Genomic DNA, 14,490 nt, shown 5'->3' on the forward strand with positions numbered 1-14,490 from the left:
TCTAGCACAGAAGGTAACCCCAAGCCTCTCTAGAAATTGTTTCCAGCAGATGTGGGAAAGAAATATGCAAGGGGCACCCAGGGACAGGCCTCAGGTGGTCAGAACTGGGAGCGGGGGGAGGGATGAGCTTCTTCACACATTTGTTTCAAGGATTCCAGTGTGCTTCAACCTGAAAGACATTTCTTGTCTAGACTCACAAGCCTGAAACTGAATATCGGTATGAGAGACAAACTATAGTCAATGAAGAACAGTCTCATATGAGGAACAATCCCATTTATGATCTGACTAGTGCATGGTTTCCATTATATGCTTAAATATTACATATATTTAAGAGTGGTGCCATATTATCCTAACATATTCAGTGTTTCAGCTTCAAAGTACTGCAAGACTGACTCAATGATTCTTTGTTACTACTACTACTAAGGCAGTAAAGAAAAACACAAAGGTCTATTCTTTTGTAGTCTACAAAAGCATGATTTCTCTATGATATGCACTTAATGTGCAGGTTTTAAAGAGAAGGAGTTCAGAACATGGAAAGATTCTCTGATCACACATATGTAAAAAAATCTGGATGTAAAACCTTAACATCAAGCTATGGTAACTTTCCAGAACCTAAGTGCCTTTAGCTTCCCAACTCATTTAAAAATGAACCAAACCAAAGAAAACAGACAGACACCTTAGGTTAGAGGGCAAAAGAAGACTCAGCCTAGTATATGAAATCACAAGAATTTGAATAACCTAAAGAAATTCCAATTTCCAATCAGCTTTTTTTTTTTTTCATTTAAAAAGCTATAATTGAAGAAGCATTGTTATAATTAAACAGAGAGCTTCCTGTACTTATGGCCCAGGAGAGTCATATTAATCACACAGTATTGCCAGTGTGTACTTGTTACCTGCTCTCCTTTACCTCCAGACAAAATTCAGTACTGCCAGGTAGAAAGTAATACATCCTCATCTCCAGGGAGCACTGACACTTGGATCTCTTTCTATGCACTGATAAACTATTACTGCCAAGCACAGTCTTGCCTTATGTAACATATTTTTGGAATAGCAAGGATTTTGCTTTTTCATCAAATACACAGCTTTGTAAAAGCAAGCAAGCAACACCACACACCAGGTAAAAAATAATACACATCTGCATTCTGTATCCTAAGTGGGAGAAGAGAGGTGAAGAGGGAAAGAGGGAGAGAGAACACAAGAAGTTTCTGCCTTCTCATTTCTGAAAACTGAGACAAATGAGGAAAATACTAAATGGTAGAGGAACTGCTCAAAAAACTTGGAACCAAATATAAAAAAATTAAAATATGAATATCAGGGAAAAAAGTGTGTATGTGTGTGTGTGTATATATATATATATATCAGCTTACATTGCTTGGACAGCTGGAAATTCTGTCCTAAAAATTGGTGTGATAAAGATATTAAAAAGTTTTAGAACATTAGAAAAGTCAATTCATAGTAGTAACCTTCATTAATTAAGATGCTCTATTTTATATCTTGATTTCATGAACATCATGACAGAAGGCAGTTTTCAATGTTTCTTCAAGTCACAGCAGAGCAGTCTGTCAAACTTTTTTTCATAGGCAGGTTACAGGACATCCTCAGAATGGCAAAAGCCTTGTCAAAGATTTGTAAGTGAGTAGGCAAGAACTAGCCATCCTCTTTTACACAATTAATTTTGAGCTCAGGATTATACTGCATTTTATTTGAGATGAAAGTTGTCCTTAGAGACTGTAGTGCATCCCATGTATCATAACCTACACCACTACCCAGGCTAGATATTATGAAAGATGCATAGCCTTGTGGTTTGGGAAATTTAAATTGCTTTCCTTATCTTTCCCCTTCATGTGAAAGCCCAAGAAAATAACCCCAGAAGCCACAGCCCACAGATTTATGAATCAATACAAACACTCCCACTAGTAATACATGCCATTCAAAATCTCACAAAAACAGCAGACGGACTTTAAAATATTAAAAGGGAAATACGTTAAAAATTAGCTGTTTCATACATACATGATGGTAATGAAGAGAAAGAACACATCATAGAAGCAATACAGCCTGGGAAACCTTCCTTTGCAAGTAAAAAAACGTCTCTTAAACTGTTAATTTTACATAAAATCATGCCTATTTGCTTTTGATTTAAAGATCAGTTGACACTGCAGGACTTCCTCAAATCTTTGTTTTTCTTCTGCAATTCACAGCTTTGCCCAATAGCATCCAACTGAAATTAAAACCTTTGTTTAATGTCACTGTTGTTATTCCTAGGATTCAGACAAGAAATCTCACACAGCGAAGTGCTTTCTCTGGTTTGTACTGTTACTGGACAATTAATTAAAGGAAAAGAGTTGGTGCACTCAGATAAACACAGGCTACAAGGGCAGAAAAACAGAGGGTTGTTTACAACATACAGTGGATTACATGAAAGAGTTTGCCAAATTGTCACTAACACAAGCTGATAAAGTCTGCATGGCAGACAGCAGACGCTAGCACAGATCTGGAAGCAGTAAAACCACACTGGCTTGGATGCAATGCCGTACAAATATGACTAAACTGCTTTTGAAGCTAATCTAAGCATCTTTGCAGCACTTTTCCTAGCACTTCCTGTTCTAGGATTTGCTCCTGCAGAGCCAGTGTGGGTACAGGCATGCCCGCAGTCCTTTTTTCATGCTGTCATCTTATAATAGGGAGTTCTAGCTACTTTTCCACAGCTGTGGCAACGTGAAGTTTTGTGTCTCATTCACCTACTCCACACAGCCAAAAAACAACAACAACAAAAAAAGACACACATAATGTTTTAATATCTTCTGGATCCTCCCTGCCAGATGAGATGTAAAAGCAGAGGTAAGGAGAAAAGGAATTCTCAGTACTGTACTCTCCCTAGATTTTACAGATCATGCTGCACCGCAGTAACCATCTCCTATTTACCAGTCAAAGTATCAAAAATCACCTCAAAGTCATCTAGTCCTTCTCCCTGTGCAACAGTAATACCTGTCATGTTTCTGTCACATCACCCATTCTTAAAATTATTCACAACTTTTCCCGGTAATATATTCCATTGGAACAGCGTCTTAACAACCAAGGAAAGAAAACAGCATTGTGAGAAACGCGTAGATTTCACATAATTGGACTAACCCTCACTGTCTCATTTCTCCACTACCTCTTTCTCTTCTTTGAAGCTAAAATAACAACTCCTGGTTCATCCAGTCATTCCCCCAGATACCTAGGTATTCTTACTGCTCTTCTCCAGACTCCCTCCATGGGTTCATATTACCTCCTTTTTTTCTTGGGTGGGGTTTGTTGGTTTTTTTTTTAAATAAATTCCATCTTCAGAACTAGACACTACCTCAAGACTGGCTAGAAAGATTACTTGATTTAACTTGCAGGATATACTTCTCACATAGGTGATGCAGTCACAGGACCCCTCAGTAAGAACTAGAAAGGTCCTAAAGGTTTACTGAAGCAAGTTTCAGGGGAAGCATTCGGTCCTTATGGCCTCCTCTGACTGTGTCCTGGTTGATGAGAGAAATAACTACTTTAAAGAAGGTCCACTGTCTTTGAAGGAACTGGGCTGTGGGGCTTATGCTTTTGCTATGCAAACCTCAGCCCCAACCTGAGAATCATCCCTATTAAAAAAAAAACTTTTCTAAAGGCAGAATTCAATCATTCTGTGGCAATATCTTGGTATGATATTCTCTAATTTACAATTACATAACAATGGTGACTCTTATTATACTTGTCATCCACTATAATACCCAAATCCTTCACATACATAAAACAAACCCAGAACACCCCACCCAAAAACCAAAACACTACCTCATGAGTACATTCCTAGAAAAAACAATGTTTTTCAAGCAGTTTTCAAGCAGTTTAGCACTTACCCACAGTCAGTTCCTCCAGACATTCTTTAACAAGAGTGAAGTTTTGACATTTTCTATTACAGACAGTCAAGCTATCAGAGATCAGCTGCTGCTTTTCTGATTGCAGGGCCTGTTAGCATTTTGAAGAAAGAAATTGCATTAGTCTTAAATCTTAATACTAAAATCTTAAAAATAAAATCATATGGGCTACCGCTCATTTCTTTGTAATCTTCTACTGCTTTAGGAGGGCTTAATTCCCAGGGAAAATACTGGAATAAATAATCAAAGTTAAACAACTGGGTCTACAACTGCTCATTTCCACTTCCCCCCAACAGCTGACAGACACTGTAATCACTCTTCCCAGTCTCACAGTATTACACACATCCTCCATGAGTTAGGAAACTGCAGCAGCTCAGGGATTACATCAGCCAGCTCTTACCCTTTCAATAGTGTTTTTTTAAACACTTCGAACTTAAACTTACCTAAATGCTCTATAACTCATTCCTTCCTCACACCAGTTTAGGGTTTCAGCACTTGCCTTGAAAACCATGTTCACCTCCCAGTCCCAGTCACTCTTACTAAAGATGAGGTTTAAAAAAACAAAAACCAAAAAAAAACCTCTGCCTGCTTTGCATTATCTGTCCGCAGCTCCAGTCTTCAAAGAGCAGCAAACCTTCCCTGTCTTTCTTTTTACTAAGATTATATCTCTATAATGATTTCTTGTTACGCTTTTTGTTGACTATTCTGAATGTTGCTTTTTAATTTTATGTGCTTGTGCTTGTGCTTATTTTTACACTTGTCCTTGGCAATCAGCCTGGATTCCCTTTCCCTCCTTGTTGTGTTTGATGTTAAAGAGCTTGCTAGTAGCCAAGCCAGCCTCTCACTACTTTTTATAGTTTCCTCTGCAGAAGAATAGTTTCAATTTCTGTAATTAACATAATTTCCTCAAGGAACAATCTCCCTCCTATTTTTTTTTTCCTCTTAACATACAGAACTAGTGAATAAGATTTATGTTAACCAGACTTACCTGAAGTCGCCTTTCTAAAAATCCATTGTTTTATTTTAGCACAAGTCTTTCTTCCCAGACTCTCATTTGCTCACTCTCACACAAGTTACTTATGTACTGGTTATAACAAAGCTTTGAAGAGCCTATCCGCTGCTTTCTTCATATTTAGTACCAGGAAAGCTTTACGAAGGTCCTCCAAGAACCTACTAGGAACCTGCATCCCACCATACTCTCTAGGCAATACTCCTAGGTAATTAAAATTCTGTGAGCTGGATTATTTCCACTACAAACACCCACACACAGAAAATCCACGATTTGCCAGCCTTCAGTCACCTCCACGAAGACAGTACCAATATTCTTTTCCTTTTTATTCACACAGACTTTTAGTAGAATTGTTTAGAATGGAAATGTTTATTTATTCTGCCACCAGATGTTTTTTCAACTCCCTCATGCCACAGACCCTAATATTCCTGTACTTGAACAAAAAATATTTTTATCTCAGAATATTTGAATGTACTTTGGAGTGATAACTGCTTAGACCACATTATCTCCTGTCACTGACCCCAATGCTAAGTGCTCCTGAAGTGTTGCTGCTGAGTTGATGCCTCTTTTAAACCTAAACCGTGGTTACTTTAAACGTTTGCCAAAACTCTGTACAAATGTTACCACTAGTAATGGAATATGCCTTGCTGCCAATACAACAAAGTTTCATCCCCCCACACTTGCTGCTACTTTAAAAATTAAATGGTAACTTTCCACCTATTGAACCATTGCACAAGTACCTGCTATGGTAATGATATAATGTACAGCAAGTGCTGAATTTTAGCTATGCATAGTTTATCATTTCCTGAACTAATACAATATCCATGAAATGGGAGGCATTACTATCACTTTAGAATTTTAAATTGTCAAGAGGAAGAATCAGATAACATTTCATTCATCTTTAATTCATTTAACTTTTCAAAATGTATCTGCACACAATTCAAATGCTGTTGAATTTCAGTGAAGACTAATGGGAAAAGGTCATGCAAATACAAGCCACAAATTCTGCTAACAATTTTTCTCCTTATAGGCAAAGACTGAAAGAAACATTAATACCTGGAAAAGTGTTCAGATAGCTTCTATATACACCAAAAGTCAAATAATTCAGTCATTTTAACTGAGCTGACGTGAATATCAGCAGAACCAAGGCCTGCAAGCCCAGAACTTTGTCTACTCCCTCAGCTACAGAAATTGATCTAATGAAGATCATTATCACTTCCTTTGACCCTACATCCTTAATGTCAGGTGGTGGATGCGATTTACCATTTCTGATTAACCCATTTTACTTACAAGTAAGTTGTTAAAAACACCACCACTAACAAAAGATATAACTTGGAAATAGCATGCATCATAAATGCAGTGTTTGCTAAACTGCCTTAGTTGTTTCTCTCTGAATATTTTTTTCCCCAACCATAAAGGTTCTTGTGAAACGAAAAAAGTTTTCCAAGCCCAAGAACTCCATTGGCATCCAAGCAAAACACACCTAGCTCTATCTAGCCTAAGGAAATTCTGCAAAACCATCTCAATACTACAGTGTGTTCTGCTGTATCACACTAGCAAGTCAGGAACCCCTAAGCACTGGGCTGCTCCTGGCAAACATCACCACTGCAAAAATCATGCCAGTGAAATACTGCTGAAGGCAGATGTAACCACTGACATCCATAAAACTTCCGTGGTATCTGGCAGCCTGTTCATGTTTATATCTCCCAGTGTCGTTCATATTGCTGGGACCAGAATTTTAAGAAGAGAAATCATTGTGAGGGCAAACCAGTTTCTGCTCCCCATGTTTATTTTTCCTCCATTTTTCTTTTCCACTTTTAAGAAAACGTGCTTCCACTTCATATGCTCCTCATCCTATGAAAATGTTTCAAGGAGCTGAAAAAGAACTTTCTAATTGTTTACCTGAAACCACTCCAAGCAGGCAAGCATAATTAATCTGAATGCAAGTCAGCAGTTCAAAAAGGAAATTATCCTGTTACACCTATTGCTGACTCTGTGTTCTTTGCTTCCCTGTACCGAATGGCACAACGGCCAATCAAAAAAAAAAAAAAGGCAAGACCACCCCAAAGTAACAGACTAGCTGAATCCACTACTTCTGTGAAATTCGGAATCACAAATTACAACATGACTGATATTCCCAATCCACATCACAGGCACTGCAAGGACATTTGGGTGGTTCAATAACAATAAAAAACATCGGAGCAAAGTAAGGAGCAATGCACTCTTTTTTTTTTTTTTTTTAAGGCATTATTGGTTCACCAAAAAATCTTAGGCTGCTTGGCACATCTTACAGCTGTACCTCAGTCAGGCACACAGGAGAGAAAACCCACCATAATTCTAAGTCGCATGCAGAGAGGAACAGAGCCCCCATCTCTGAAACCAATCCACATCTTCCTGTGGTTGGGAGCATGCACTTCCCGCAAAGTCCAGCACTGAAAATAAAAGGAGTCCCTCACAAGGGGAGATAAGCTTTTGTCCTCCATAGGTTTTCTTACAGTAATACTGAATTTATGACACTGTACTGAACTATACAGGAAACAGCACAGTGTGTTTAATAAAGCACATGGGTCCAGTGTAACAAGGTAACAAGTCACAGACTTTCAACTTCAACTTGTAATTATAAAAGCAGCACCTCCTTACTCAGGCTCCCTTCTTCCCTTATATGTTCAAGGTATATATGCTTACAGAAAGACTACTTTTAAAGTAATGCCAGTACAGTGATGAAGCAGCAAGCCAAACTATCTCTCCCTCTCAGGTTTGCTGCTGCATTAGGGCAGGAGCCTGTCACATCAAAATGAGTTAACACAATTTAGTAAAACCCCACACTAGTTTTCAGACCTGGCTCCACAAGAGCAATTTTTCAGTTGTTGCTCTTTGGCCTGTGTGTCAAAAAAACCAGCTGAAAAATGTGTAGTAATTACAAACATATTAACTGTTAATTGTTAATAAAACTAACTCAAAAATGCAAAATTCTCATCCTTCCTGCTCAGGGGTACCCGAGGTTTTCAAAACATTTTGTGAACCCAAGTGGGATTGATTCTTCAGCAGTTCAACTCTTCAACCATCAGCACAGTGCAATAAAAACAGCTAACAGTTAAATTTAATTACAATTCAAAAATTTACTGGCACATAGGTCTCGTCAATAGCTTGAACGCCCTTTTTTTTTTTTTCTTTTTTAAATATACAGTAGCTGTGAGCTCTTTTGCCGGCATCACTTTATCAGTTCCCCAGGCAAACTAAAATACTACTAGAACAGTCACTACCTTAAGTCTACTTATATACAAATTTTCACAGAAATAAATCCTACCCTCCACCAATATAAAATAGAGGCAACTTGTAAAAAAATTAATTAGAATTAGGGCAGAATTAGATTAGATAGATTAGAATTAGATAAAGGGCAGAAGCATCTTTCAGAAACAGTTATTTACACAAAGAACCTAGCATATGCTTTAATTATCACACAGATTTTTTGCCTGTTTTTTTTTTTTAAACCAAACCAGACAAGTTCTTTTAAGGCAAGCAACTGTTTAAATAAACAAAACTCTGTCTGTCATACCCTTGGGGACTACGGTCGAGGTACAAGGGGAGAAGATGACATTTGACTGCTTCTACAGTTAATGGCAAAAATCGCATAGTAAGAATTTGCCTAATACTTTTAGTGCTAATCTTGCTATGTATTTCCACACACAGAAGCAGATAACATGTCCTCTACAATGCTAATTATGATTAGACCAGGATTAACTGTCATGGTCTATCGTCACTGTGCAGGTAGGCAATTCAGTACTACTTCACGATTTGACCCTTTCTTTTTTTTTTAAGAAAAAAAAAAAAAGAAAGAGGTCATTGATTTCACAGTAACTTAACAGCCATGAGGAGCCATCACAGTTTGAAACAGGATAAATTTCAGGACAAATTCTGCAACTACTGTGAAAATATGCTGAATTTAGTTCAGAGATAACACAAGTCAGAGACCCAAGTGCATCTTACACAAGCTAACTCAGGATCTTATTCTTCCTTTTCAGGTGGCAGTTGATTTTGGAGGAAAAATACTGTTACACATATATATGGAACTAAGGTTTTAGGCCTCCTGCATGCAGATAGCTATATTAGTGTCATGTTTCCAAACTTTCCACTGTTAATTAAAGGTAATCCCACTAATATCAAAGGTAATGTGTTCTTAGATCGTATCTTCACATGCCTTGAGCCTCTACCACCACTGTCACCAGCTCTGACCTTACCTGCTCTGCTTTCATTCCTCATGCAATTGCCTCACCTGGACATGTCATTCAGGATCACCTTTGACATTAATTTTTTGGCCACATGGTTTAAAATGGAAAGTATTCTTATCATACAATCAACAAGTCATTTACTAAAAGATACCTACATTTAATAATAGGAAGTGTTATGATCAAAGACTAAGATAGAAAGTAGGCAAGACGGATTTCCAAAAGCTCCTCAGTCTTCATAACACTAACTTCAGTGTGAATGCTTTGCTACCATCACAGCACCTCCAAACTTAAGTTGACACTTTGAAATATACTGGGGCATTTGTATATATATTACACTGGAGCAATTATTCCAGAACTACTTATTGCTATATGCATCCACAAGTGCATTCAGAACTGTTCTTTCAATTCAGGCCAGCCATTCTTCAGAGTGGATCCAGGTCTAACTGACCTGCTCCCCATGACACAGGGAAGTCGTAGCTCTACTTTCCAAATAGATGAGTCCAATCAGAAGAAGGCACCATACCTTGGAGGCTGTTCGCATGAGTTTTTAAAGGTACAGCAATTCTTACAGAACAGCCATACCAGCAGCTACCTACAAGACTTTATTTGGCTACTATGCTGTACTGCTAAAACAACTGAAAGAAATTCAGAATTTCAGGTCACTAGTGCCCCAGCTTTTGACCAGTGCAGGCCTTTGTAGCCAAGAAAAGCACCCTGAGGTTGCTTTTCTTGGCTCAACGCTACCAGAGCATTAAAAGTGAACCCATAACATACCTAAAGTACAGGCATCCACTGTTCTATAATACATTACCTGAAACACACCCAAAAGCAGGACACAAAAAGCACCATTTTGCCAATAGCCTTCTTTGATTCCCTTCTTCATAGGGGCTTTCTCCAATGGGGTTAGAGGATACAATTTTTCCTGGGTTGTAGGTCAGTCTTACACAAAATAACTATCCGATTAGGCTGAGAAGAGACCACAAGTAAGCTAACAATGCCAAGTCAGCACGTTTGAGTATGAGAGTCTTAGAGTTTAAGTGCCTATAAACCAAAACACAGTTATAAAAATGTTACAGAAAAGGATGACTGGAACAAGAGGTCACAAAAGCCCTGTTCTCAGCAGCACATAATGAACGCCACAAACTTACCAACTACTCTAGACGCGCCATAGAGCACAAAGAAAGAGAGAACATCTCTCTCAAATGTTTGAGAGAAACTACTAGTCACAATAAGATTACACCAGGATGTTGGAGACCTGCATCTTTTAAAACTCGAGTATGCAACTCAAACATTAAAGAACTAAACAAGATTTCCATAAGTCTAATTAAAATTTGAAAGCCCTTGTAATGAAACCTTTTGCTAGCATCAACTAATAAATAAATAATAACTAATAAATAAAGATATGCAAGGGTGGGACAGCAGCCTTTGTGAATAAGTTATTTTTAAAAAAGCCTTAACACTTGATGTACAAAGTAATCTTGATAACCCTTCAATGAACAGTGTAACAGAAAAACTGATGCTTCAGATGGTACTGAGACTCTGGAAATCTGAAGACTTAAGCTTAACAGGCATCAATGCACTAGTATAATCTTTCAAAAAGAAAACACACATGTTGATTTCTGAAACTCAGTTTCATGCCAGGATCAAATAAAGCTACAGCAGCAGTTTCTCCAATTCTGGTTCTCTTAGTTTTGGATTCTATGAAGTTTTGCATCTCATTTGGGGGGGGACACGACACGACCCCAAACCCAAAACAACCCTCACAGAGTACAATCCAATTTTTACCATCACCTCCATATATAGTTTAGACAACAAGGATACAGAGAGGAGAGAAGAGATATAAATGAACTTATGTTTCTTTCATGGGCTTTGGCAACACATTTTTCATCATTTTAATAGAATTCACTTATTTTTCAAAGAACATATTATGGGTCAATACATAGATTAAAATAGCTGTTAGCAAAAGTGAATTGAAAACATTTGTCTTGATTGAGATGGGTAACAGAAAAAAGGCCTCTGGATGTTCCATCAGCTTCACAACTGCTCACCTTCACACCAGTATCTCACTGGTACAATCCTGCCCTTTGCAATTCTTTATACTTTACAAAGTAGATTGTAAGTTTTTCTGCCTTTTCCCTCTCCCTTTGACCTTCCATGTTCATTAAAGCAGAACCAGAGAGGAAGAACCAAATTACAGCATTCGGTCCTAATTCTTAGTGTAGTTTCAGATCAGGTGGACTCTTCATACACAGCCCAGCAGAAGCAAGGCAACACAAATGATGTGAAAACACTAATCTGTCTTCACTCCTTTGGGTATTATAAACCCTTCCAATTGCTACTTTTTCTAAAAGGTTTACTTCTAGAAATTATGATATAAAACCAGTACAGACCAGAAATATAGGTCTGTACTGCATGACCTAACACGATTACCATGCTCATGTGTGAGAGATGGCTCTGAATGGAGAGTTTATTATCACTCCCTCTTCCCTCTGAAAATAAAAACAAGGTAAAAGCATCACGCTTTACCACTAACGAGATGAGGTCCTGAATCCTTCTTATGGCTATCAGGAGGAACAAAAACATTGTGGTACAGATGAAAAATGCAACTATAAACTCTTGCACAGCATCAGTTTCACATTGATAAACAGAAAACATCTAGGCAGAGAGAGGGGGCACTCACAGATTCTGAAGTCTTTTTCAGTTCAACCAGAAGAAGTATGGCAGCATATAAAATAACACATTCAATTTTAGGCATTTTTCTTATTACTGTTGTACGACATCTGTGATGCTAACCAGAAAACCAATCACACACCCGAGCGGAAGAGGAAATCAGATCAAAATAAAGATCTCCAACTACCAAGTGTGCCTTAGCATTTCACAATTATAAGAAACCATATGCTCCAACCTGGCAAACTACCCTTCACAGGCAGGCTGGCCCTACACACAACCTACCAACAGGCAGCATGTGTCTGCCTGCACCTACAGATTTGTCCACATGGAGTAACTCAAAATCATGCCGAGTTACTACCAGCAATCTTGGGTGACAGAACACATTCACACGACCTTGCTAATAGTTTCTCATTGCCTCAAAGATCACAGCAATCACTTTATCAGGACACACCACCTCCTCCAGTTACAAGGGCCCCGAAGTTGCCGAGACCTCTACTTTCCTTTGGCATCCCAAGAAAATATCAAAACAGCCTTCACTAATTTGGGGAGGGACACAATGAGTTTCCTGAAGAAAAAAAAAAAACAAAAATAAATCAGCGTTACTACACTGTTAAAACAGAAGCCTGAACCCGAACTGACAACCCACGCACAGGGTCAGGCAATTAACAGACATAAGGAGAAATACCTGGCACTACGTAAAGCGTCGCACTTGCGAGGAAAAAGCCTTCTTAGAAATTAAAGCGTGCATCCCACGGTCTCACCTTGGCACTTGCCTACTCCCCTCCGTGAAGCCAGGGTCCTCTCCCAGAAGTTAGTGGCCAACACTGCCCAGGTCTCCCTACAAACCAGCAGCAGAAAAGCCAAGCCAACAAGATAAAGGGGATTAGGCGGGCATTACTTCCAGTGACCTATATACTCCCCTCAGTCCTCGGCGGCAGGCAGCAGCTGCCCGTCTGCGGGGGACACCGGCCCGGCACCACCGAGGCGAAACGCCGGCGAGACGCCTCCTTAGCTCGGCGCCCGGGCGCTGCCCCAACCCCGGGCGGGAGGCGACCGCGCCCGGCACGGAGGCCCCGCCGCCAGGTCCCAGGCCCGTCCCCAGCCGCCGCCGCCCCCTCATGGCACCCAGCCCCTACCTGGCGGCGGAAAGTTTCCCCGGGGAGGGGCGAGGCGGGCTCCGCTCCCTCTCGGCCGAAGCGACCGGGTCTGGGAGGGAGGGTAAGACGGCCGCCCACCAGGTGAGTCGCCGTCAGCCACAGGGCAGCCGAGACGGGCGCTAATCCCTCAGGAGGGAGGGATCCCCCTCAAGCCCGCCCTCACTGAGCGCCCCGGAGGCTCCGTCCCCTCAGGGCGGGCATCTTCCCGCCACCCTCCCCTCACGGCGGGCGGCTCCAACCCGGCACCGGCCGCTGAGTCAGAGAGGCGCGGAGGAGCCGTGACCTGGCGGGCGGCCCCGCTCGCCTCGGCGGGCGGAGAAGGCGGTAGCCCTCGCCGCCCGCCGAGGCGAGCGGGGCCGCCAACGACGAGGGCGTCGGTCGGTGCCACCTTTTCTGAGGTAATACTTGTGGTTATCAGGTGAGGAGGTCTCGGCCTGGGAAGAAACACGCTCCTGGAGAAAAGAAAAACAAATAAAATCAATGTTTTAAAAGAAAAAACCCAAAATGTGTGGTGGATAGGTCCTGTGTTTTAGACGAAGAAGGTGGCCCCAGTTAGGCGAGTCACTAGGTGGCACTGTTATACACACACCCCCTTTTAAATTTGAAATTGTTATTATTACTAATTTTGTTTTCTTTAGATGATACCGCGGCGTACGAGCGTTGTTCCCTCTCAGCAGAAAATGCCCGTGCTCCTCAGGGCGCGTTTCTCTGCGGGCGGGAGCGTTTCGAGTCCTCTTTCCTCGGTGAGCTGCGCGCCGGCCTGTGGTGGGGGGGTTACAGGTGGGGAACCACCTGCCCGGGCCCTCTTGGAGGAGGGTTACTCACGTAGCCCCTGTGAATAGCTAGGAAAGCTTCCTGCCGTCAGTTTCTCCTACATGGAAAACCTACAAACCAGAAGTGCCGTTTTAAATCCAGCCCCTATCACCTACAAATTAGAATTAGAGATAATTCCTTAATGATACAAACAGTATAGTTCCTATTTTTAAACACCTCGCTATAACTGCGATAGACTGCTGTGGTGAATAGTTAAGCATGGTTCACTATGCTATTGTGTCTTCTTTTTTTTAAATGGCTTCAAATAAATTAATTAGACTGTCAGGGTACTGATTGTGATTTTGCTAATGACTCAAAATAGGAATAGATGCTGGCCTATTAGGGTAACAGCTCATTTAAATAAATGTATGATGTAATTTACCAAGTGTAATGGTGTTCTCTATGAGCTCAGGAAGCATTCTCTTCAAATGCTCTATGTAATTAAAGAATAATTTACTAAGATTACTAACTAACTAGATCCACACAAACTAACTCACTCCTAGGTATGGCAGGGTTAAGATTTCCCAACCCAGGACAAAACCATCATCCAGAAATCCAGTCAGAAATAAAACTGATCTAACTTAAGTCAGTATCCTCCACTTAGAAAGACTGGAAGAATCATTGGCTGTTGTAAAATACGACACACATTGAAGTTAAATCTAAGCTTTAAGGGGGTGGGGAGGGGGAAGGCTGCCATTTCCAGAGACTTCCTTTTATGC

The 14,490-nt window shown here is 40.4% G+C and overlaps 1 long non-coding RNA gene across 1 annotated transcript in view; it reads right to left on the reverse strand.

Annotated features, from left to right (window-relative positions):
* LOC135313276 (uncharacterized) overlaps positions 1 to 13,233 on the reverse strand; it is a 52,468-nt gene extending 39,235 nt beyond the window's left edge. Inside the window, exons 1-3 of the long non-coding RNA XR_010372896.1 lie at positions 12,938 to 13,233; positions 12,563 to 12,639; positions 3,876 to 3,984 (exon numbers count right to left, since the gene is read on the reverse strand). This is a non-coding gene — a long non-coding RNA (uncharacterized LOC135313276). The remainder of the gene's footprint in view (positions 1 to 3,875; positions 3,985 to 12,562; positions 12,640 to 12,937) is intronic.
* Positions 13,234 to 14,490: the final 1,257 nt, after the last annotated feature.

Source organism: Phalacrocorax carbo, chromosome 4 (genome assembly GCF_963921805.1).
Source record: "Phalacrocorax carbo chromosome 4, bPhaCar2.1, whole genome shotgun sequence".
Classification (NCBI taxonomy): Eukaryota; Metazoa; Chordata; class Aves; order Suliformes; family Phalacrocoracidae; genus Phalacrocorax; species Phalacrocorax carbo.